Raw genomic sequence first — 8,925 nt, 5'->3', positions numbered from 1 at the left:
GGCATAAAGTATGGATGGAAAACGCTCATGCTGACGTAAGTCGGTCAGGTCAAAAGCTCATCTGGAAAAGTGCTTACGCATAAAGCACATACGCGATTTTTCGTAACCAATTGAAGATATGCAAATGCTCGTCGCGGATAATGTTGGTTTGGCAAAAGGACGCACACAAAAGTTCGTGAGAAGCATAAGCAAAGGGACTGGACCGTGTGTGCACCCCCACTTTTCGGGCAAGCTGGACCTTAGTTAGTCCACAATACTTGACACTTGCATATCCCAATGTCACTGTCCACCACCCTCTCCTACCCCCCTGCTCTCCCCAGTCGATGGAGTATGGTGACCCCCGCAGTGACCGTGAACACGCGCGCGGGTGGCCGGCTGGATTCCCTTCGCTCGGGTGGGGGTCACTTTGACCACACACACACACACACACACTCTGAGATCTCGGAAACTAAGAAAGCTAGAGACCGCCAAATTTACCGAGTGTCTCGACCTGTACGTGAACTTACTTAGGTCAAAGTTTAAGCTTTATAGGTCACGACCTTCAGGTCAAATAAGATTAAACAAGGTCAAATTCCAGGTTGGTCTCTCAAGTGCCCCAGAACCTAGGCAACGGTTTCTAAGCAAAAGTTCACAAGCCCATTTGAGGTCAGTGACCTTGTTTGACCTTTTGAAGGTCATGGTGACCAAAACCATACAAGACTGCTCTGAGTTTTGCATTTGAATAACCGACAAAGATAACGCTAGGCAATATGTTCCTAAAACAGAATGTCGACCCGGGTCATCTTAGGCCAATGACCTGTTCTGACCTTTAAGAAGTCAATGGAAAGTTATAGTGTGGTTCCTATCAATAAATTCGAAACGAGCACCACAAACTATTGCATAGAGCAAGCCCTAGAGCAGTAAATCCGGTTGGTTTTGACCTTGGTCTGACCTTCATACCTCACCTAAGGCCAACTTAATTTGCTCATTCAATATTTGTGGTGCTTGGGAAGCATCTCAAAGATGTATGGCCTTCGTCAAACTCTCTGTTATTGTATCAGATTGGACGATTCCCTAGAAACTGCCTTCGCTGAAACGATGGCTTGATTTTGACCTGCCATAGGTCAGCGGCATTAGAAGGTATATCTAAATTTGTGTCAAGCAATCCGCTATTCAATCATCTACAACTATGCAAAATTTAGCGCGGCTACGCCGCGCCGTTCCCAAACTATTCTGGAAAAACCTTTGGGGGGATCAATTTGACCCCCCCCCCCCCCCCCCGAAGGCGTGTTAATCCCACGTCTGGCACCAGGGATGGAGATTTGCACTCGAATTTGCAGTACACATCTGCATAAATCCTTTTGAGTATTTTCTTGGTCAAATAAAATTCTTCCCTGAGGAAGATTTGAGCACGAACATTGCATGGCTATTCGCATGATTCATCATAATACGAGTTTTTGCGTGGATATTGTTGTCATACAAACTTCGTCCTTCAACGGACATTTGTGTACGAACAAACCGAACAACAATTACGTATGATTTGTTCACGACTTTCCCCTTACGAACTATTGCGTGTAAAGTATTTTCTTTACACACTTTTTATCGATGAGCATTTCACTATAACATCTGTTCTATTCACACTTTTCTACTACGAACTCTTGTCGTTACGTGTGCACATTACGTTGACAAACACCAAGCCATATCGGCTTTGTCCCACGAACGACTGTGCCACGTTTTTCCGCAAGCTTGGTTTTGTTTACAGTGCAGGGCGTTCATAAGGATGCAAACAGAGACGGTGGAAGCAAGGAAAGGGCGGAGGGAGGCAGCCGCCTCCTATCCCTAAGAAGTTGACATCAACCCCATGACGTTGTACGGAAAAGCGTTGTAAAATACAGTTCCACTCCCCTCTCCCCGACGCGGCCACGGTGACTGTACACCACTCCTGCAGAGTCGCACAACCCTGGGACGAAATCGCTTATTCGCCAGTGTCCTTGATTTTTCACGCCGGTAAAAATACCGCCAATCTCTTAAAGTTAGGAACTGTCTCAAAGGCACAAACTGTTGAACTGCGTGGTCCGTCAGTCTTGACCTCCCAGGAGATTGACGGCCACGCCTGCTTCTGCTCAAAGGGTCAATTGGCGACGGGCATTCGCCAAACAGACTCTAAACTGCATTTGGTCGTTATCGCCAGCGCTACCGAACCAACCGCCATCCCCGTATTTACTTCTGTAGGTAAAAAACGCCACTTGTGGCAAAAACGGTGCAACAAAGGTACCTAATTAGAGATGTTCTATCGCAGTTCTCCCCGGGCAACTACTGCTGTAAGCACAAAATTGGCACGCATGGTACGGACACATTAAACACAGAAGTGGCATGCGTAAAGCACGACGTGCTGTCCTGAGGCGGCGCGGCAGGGAGGGGGAGAGTTATGAGTAGAAGTCCCCCATGCCTGAGGCGGCGCGGCAGGGAGGGGGAGAGTTATGAGTAGAAGTCCCCATGCCTGAGGCGGCGCGGCAGGGAGGGGGAGAGTTATGAGTAGAAGTCCCCCATCCTGAGGCGGCGCGGCAGGGAGGGGGAGAGTTATGAGTAGAAGTCCCATGCCTGAGGCGGCGCGGCAGGGAGGGGGAGAGTTATGAGTAGAAGTCCCCCATGCCTGAGGCGGCGCTGGCAGGGAGGGGGAGAGTTTATGAGTAGAAGTCCCCCATGCCTGAGGCGGCGCGGCAGGGAGGGGGAGAGTTATGAGTAGAAGTCCCCATGCCGGCAGGCAAAGCACAAGAGCATGTCCCCCCCCCCCACACACACACACCAAAAAGATGGTAAGGCGTCTGACACAAGATGCCTCCTAACTAAAGCAAATTGTATCTGCAACGTAGAGGACCAAAACTCAGACCAAGGAGGATCCCATAGCTGAGCTAGAGGCTAATGCATGGAGAGCCTTTGCGAGATCAAGGGATCCGTCTCTTGGGTCCTGAGCTCGCCTGTAGGAAGAAGACATCCAATGTTCTTTATCAGAAAGCCCAATGTTGTGTTAGGGTGGACCCATTACTGGCTCAGGAGGCCCCCTTATAAGCTAGGAGGTCCCTGTTCTGGTTGAGGACGACCCCCCCCCCCCCCCCCCCCCTATGTTCAGGAGGGCCCTTTCATGCAGGAGATGGCCGTGGTTGCAGGTTAGGATGCTCTGTTTTGGGAAAGCGAGGCCCCTTGACCAGATTTGGAGGCCGTCTTCGTGAATCGTAATCCTCCTGCCTTTTTCTGAGGCAGGAGGCCCCGTGTCAGGCTAGCGAGTCCCTTTGCCGAATAATCAGAAGGTCTCCATTTTGTTCTGCTTTTAGCTGATGAGCTGATGATATCTACTCGCTTGGATACATGTAACAGCCTGATAAAAGAGTGCGTGCCCTCGGGCCCTCCCGCTCGAATATGATGGCGCACAGGAGCCCCCCCCCCCCCCCCCCTCTCGCCCGTTGTAAGGAGGCCCAATTTTGTCCAGGAGGCCCAATGGAAATGCCTGCACCCCAACTCGAATCCCGTGGTGTTGGTGCCCTAATGCTATCGAGATATCAGAATGGAATGGGACCAGAACGAGCCAGGGAGCTGCAAAATAAACAACGTAAATTAACATTAAGAGTCCAAAGTTTGTATGTGGGGCTAACGACCTATAACATTCCAGAACATGCCAATTAATCGACGTTGTATTGTTTGATAACCATTATATTAACGGTGTTCAGTATGTTAAGCTGCTTCCACACTCAAGAGGCCATCTTCATCCAAGGGTGTCGGTAGTGCAGTGGTTAACGCGTTTGCGTAAACCACTGCGCGTCTGGGAAACCAGAGGTACGGGGTTCGATTCCCCGCGGTACCCGCCCTTCCTGCCAGGGTGAGAGGCAGGCGACGCCATATAGCCTCAGCAGCTGAGTGCGTCGTAAAGCCCCAATGACACACACACACACACACACACACATCCTCATCCAACTCTTCAGGATTAGCACAGCTCGAAATATGGCGTATCGTTAACATAATAGTTATTTAACACTGCAACGCGTTTAACCAGTATATCCTGGTTTATCAAAGGTAGTCGGCCCTGCATAAGAACATTAAACTCATGTTCCCCAAAAACGCGTAGTTGAAGGTTTTTAAGCAACGTTTAGTGACCTATTTTGGAAGAGTGTTTAGCCTTCTTGGACATGGGCGCAGCCACATTGCTAAAATTGCGAGGGACAAATCTGAATTGAAGAGGTGAAGCTGTAATCTAAATGAAGCAGCCTGATCTGAAAATAACATTTCAAATCAAAAGATTGGAAAAAAAACAAGCAACATGCAGACAAAGTTGGGGGAAACAAAATCTCAAACACTGATATCAGGTTCACATATGGCACGGAGCAAGAATCACGTTTCCGTTCCCAATCACCATGCAGGTTGCGCCATCACTGGGCATGAAAAGGCAGTCGGAAGACAGGAGATGAAGGAAAGGAGGCAACAGGACGGGACAAGACAGGTTACCACCCGGGGCACGACGAAAGAGGACAAGAGAACAATATAGAGGGAAAGATAATAGCACGGGATAGAACAGGAAAGAGACGGATAGCACAGCACAGCAAAGCACACAATGAGGATGGACAAAAACGAAATTCGCCAAAATCCAAAAGAATTGTTCCTTTCAGCCTTGCCCCAATTACAGTTCAATCTCGGTTCTTGTACGCCGCGGTCTTGCCTCCTCTTTCCACCCAGCACTGACCAGTATCGTCGTCATCGCTCCACACATAAAACCCCCGTGTCCCCTTGACTGTGAAACGCCACACGGTGGCCTACGGCCGGCGAGGGCGACGGGCGGCAGCCGGCGGCTCCGAAGGCCACGCGCAGTGGGTTGACACTGTTTCCGGAGCGCACCCATACATCTTAACTACACGCAAAAAAAGCGTCCACAGATATATGTCATTGTACTCAGAATTGAGCAAAGAGCATGCTTTTTTGGGCCTCGTGTTCCTTCAAGGAATGGCCAGGAAAATATGAGTATGAAAGCTGAATAAAAGGGTTGTCCGGAAAATTTGAAATTTCACCTCGCAAAATGGCAAACTTTCACCTGGCAAAATGGCAAACTTTCACCTGGCAAAATGGCAAACTTTCACCTGGCAATTTGCTGAGCTAACAACAACAAAACTTGTTTGGCACTCGCAATATCTCTTTGCGATAAAACTACTGGCGTCGTCCGCAGGCTCTATCTTTCTTAGTTTGAAAACGGCAAGGGATCGCATCGAACTCCCTCTATCAGCCCGCCTTACAAAACACAGTGAAGCAGGGCAAGGGTCGCTTATCCCTTCCGTGCTGTCTCTCAAGCTACCGGTCATTTCATGCGCACTGAGCACACACACAGAGCACTAACGACGTCAGGTTGCAGGGGTGTAGTTCCCTAATCAGTTGGGGGGAACTCAGAGCCTCCCCCAAAAAACAAAATTCGTGGAAAACTTATTTGTTGGCGCATTTTTGGGAAAGGTCTAGTAAATTTCAAACGCCCAGCCCCGATCCAATTTTATCCCACCACCTGCCAGGTTACCTGCATCGAGGGCATCACGGCTGATGCGGCGTCTTGTGGCGTCTTTTGGGCACCGCTGGATTCACATCAGCGCCAGGTCGCCGACCTGCGGCGATCGCAGGACAGAAACAGGTGCAGCATGCAACTGCGTTGCGCAATACTGTAACGCCCCCGCCCCCTTCATCTGCACTCCCGTCGCCCAAACCTCGAGAGGAGAATGGGGAGGCAAATTCGTGCAGAAGTATATTTGCTGGTGCAATTTTTGAGTAATTGAGGCTATTTTCACTGTTCAGCCCTTCCCCCACCTAGTTTTTTTTTAAACTACATCTCCAGTCCGAGAAGGTTTGGTTTTTCCTTACAGGTGACTACATGCTGTTTTCTCTCTGCTCTTTTCACTGTTCCCCATTGTGGTTGACCCAGATGGGCCAGAAAGAACGCTTTTGTGTCAAACACCAGGCACTTAATTTGAGGGAATCCGATGCTGGTAATGCGACTAGAGGCGAGCATTTCAAAGTAATTGAAGCTCGATCATGTGCAATTCGCTCACCCTGCCCAGCATCGTTGCCTTCTGATCTTCGAGCTCTCTTCAAGAACTCTTACGACTACGCTGCCAGCCCGTCGCGCACCCACAGCGGCGCATGCTGTTTACGTTTGGTATTTCGCGGACCTGGCAGCCAAGCAAGAAGACTTGCCTCATTTGGTTGCTTGGTAGCAGATTTTCTCTGCGAGTGACCTTTTTATCTTCAGGAATACATGCGCTCCCCATCCGACAAACGCCAGAGTTCCGCCACTCCCAGCCAACCGAAACCGGCCTGCCACCTACCGTCACTACTGCCGTGCAAGGCCGCTGCCGGGCTGCCACCTAGCGGTTAAAGCGGCAGTTGCAGTCGCGGGGCGGAGCCTGTGCCACGGGAGGGCCGCCGGTCGTCACGAGCTCACGCTGGGGAGAGCTGCAGCGGTCGCCTGCGGACAGGAGCGCGGCGGCGCCGGCGGCAGGGCGGCGCAGCACGTGTCAGGTACGTCCGGCGCCGGGCGCCTGATTTGAGCGCACGGGCGGGTGGGTTGCGGAGCCCTGACTCAGCTGCGGCGATCAATTATTTCAGATGTCCTGACTTCAGCTGACAGATATGGGCAATTGCTCGGCCCGATGCTGATGTTAGCTAATCTGAAATTTATCGGGAAAATTAGTCACTGGAAGCATGAAATGTCGGCACATATTTCGACAGCCGAAATGGTGATGCGTAATTTAACACTGTTCAAGCATAACTGCACACTGGTGCAATCAAACGTGTCTGCCCTTATTCGTTTGCCACGCTCGGGGGACACATACGAAGCTTCCAATGCTCCTTTAATCACACTTAAACACAAATTACTTCGTCACGTCGGGCATTGGACACCGAGCAGCTTGCGCGACAGCACGGCAGCGACACCGCCTTGACCACTGTTGACTGCCGAGCCGCCGTCCTGTGCCAGTGCACCAGCGTCGGCCTCGCGCTGGCAGCAAGGGACTGCGGAGACGCCGACACGTGTGTGCGTACGGCTGCCGCAGCGTGGGGTCGCCACGGACTGGGCCGGGGACGCGCCGCTGGGCAGTGTGCGGCTCTGGCTTCCTCCCGCCACTTATCCCCATGTGACGCGTCAGGGCTCGAGACAACGGCAGGAGCTCAAATGCTGCATTGCTTCGGTCAACCAATCAATCATCAAGAAAGGTCGTGCCACAACGTGAGCCGAGGATGTCAAATACGCTCTCAAGCTGTGGAAAAATTTGTGGGGTATCAGCGATACAGCAGTAATAACCGGACGTCGTCATTCCAGACTTAGTTGCGCACTTCCCGCATTGGAAGTATTCATTTGGGCTCGGAACTTCTTATTCGTATCCAGCTTAATAATGGAAACTGCAACTAGATCGTTTCAAATTGTCCCATGTAACGCGGAGGCTGAGAACAGCTCGATTGAATAAAACTTTCAGATAAATATCAGCTGTTCCTCGCCGCATGCACAGAGCCATTTGGGAACGGCAGTACGATGTTTTGCTCTGTAAGAGGCTGACTACTGAAAGGAACCCATGGCCTGTGTGTCACTTGCCAGGCAGTTACCTTGCCTCTGAGCTAACGTGATCACAATGCCGCTGAGATTTCGACTGGTAATTGGACTATGGTTAGCACGCACTTTGGATAATTCACTCAACTTTGGCGGACTCGGCACTACCGAGCCGACAAGTGGTGGCATCATATTCCACCTCAACAGGGCGTGTCTTTGCTTATGAGCATGAGTCGGCTTCTTTTATAGTTGGCTGCCGCGACAGTCTTGTATGTCTTTATTATTTACCCATGTTTAGGTGATTCGATTATAAGATCGAGCATAGCTAGACAACTGCCCGGCCGTTGGCACAACCACACAGCAATAGCAGAAGCAGCCCTCTATAGATCGCCTCTGTGCTATCCCATGTACGTGATAGCGGTGTTGTCATTGGGTACTGGGTTCCACCAATGCCATCTCTTCACCAGTTTGTCTCTGTTATCAAAGTGGTCGTCACAGCTGCTCGGACACACCACATTTTGCCATACCCTGATGATTGCAGTGTAGAATCCGTGAAATATTCTGTGACGGAGCATGGCATCTATGGGCGGAGATTTAGGGCATTAGTTGTTACATCGGCGTCGTATCTCAACATCTGGCGGCCAAATCATGCGCTGTCAACATAAAAATGATGCTGGTATGTGCACGAAGGCCCTGTGTAATGGCATCTGCCGGGGAAAACGCAAACGCCACGAGGGATGACGCTGAAAGCGAGATATTACCGCATTCCTGGCCACAACGGATGAGGACATATCAAACATATGAAGACATAATCTTCAGAAGCTCGGCAGTATTTTCTCAGGAGCCAGGCAGGCTGACACATGGCTTCAGACGCAGAATTATTTATGTTGCGTCCTCGGAAAATATATCTCACCTCGACAAAAGCGTCCGACGAAAGGCCGGGTGGTTTCCTGGCCCCCGACAGCTGACGCCCCCTCCCGGAGAGGGACGGCCGGCTGCGTCAGGGTGATGTCATGAAAGGTCGGGTGGTTTCCTGGCCCCCGACAGCTGACGCCCCCTCCCGGAGGGAGACGGCCGGCTGCGTCAGGGTGATGTCATGAAAGGCCGGGTGGTTTCCTGGCCCCCCGACAGCTGACGCCCACTCCCGGAGAGAGACGGCCGGCTGCGTCAGGGTGATGTCATGAAAGGCCGGGTGGTTTCCTGGCCCCCCCCCCCCCCCCCGACAGCTGACGCCCCCTCCCGGAGGGAGACGGCCGGCTGCGTCAGGGTGATGTCATGAAAGGCCGGGTGGTTTCCTGGCCCCCGACAGCTGACGCCCCCTCCCGGAGGGAGACGGCCGGCTGCGTCAGGGTGATGTCATGAAAGGTCGGGTGGTTTCC

The sequence above is a fragment of the Pollicipes pollicipes genome, unplaced genomic scaffold (genome assembly GCF_011947565.3).
Source record: "Pollicipes pollicipes isolate AB1234 unplaced genomic scaffold, Ppol_2.1 Scaffold_5724;HRSCAF=6776_pilon_pilon_pilon, whole genome shotgun sequence".
NCBI classification, from domain to species: Eukaryota; Metazoa; Arthropoda; class Thecostraca; order Pollicipedomorpha; family Pollicipedidae; genus Pollicipes; species Pollicipes pollicipes.
The sequence above is the reverse complement of the archived record's forward strand: the minus strand, read 5'-3'. Positions refer to the sequence as shown.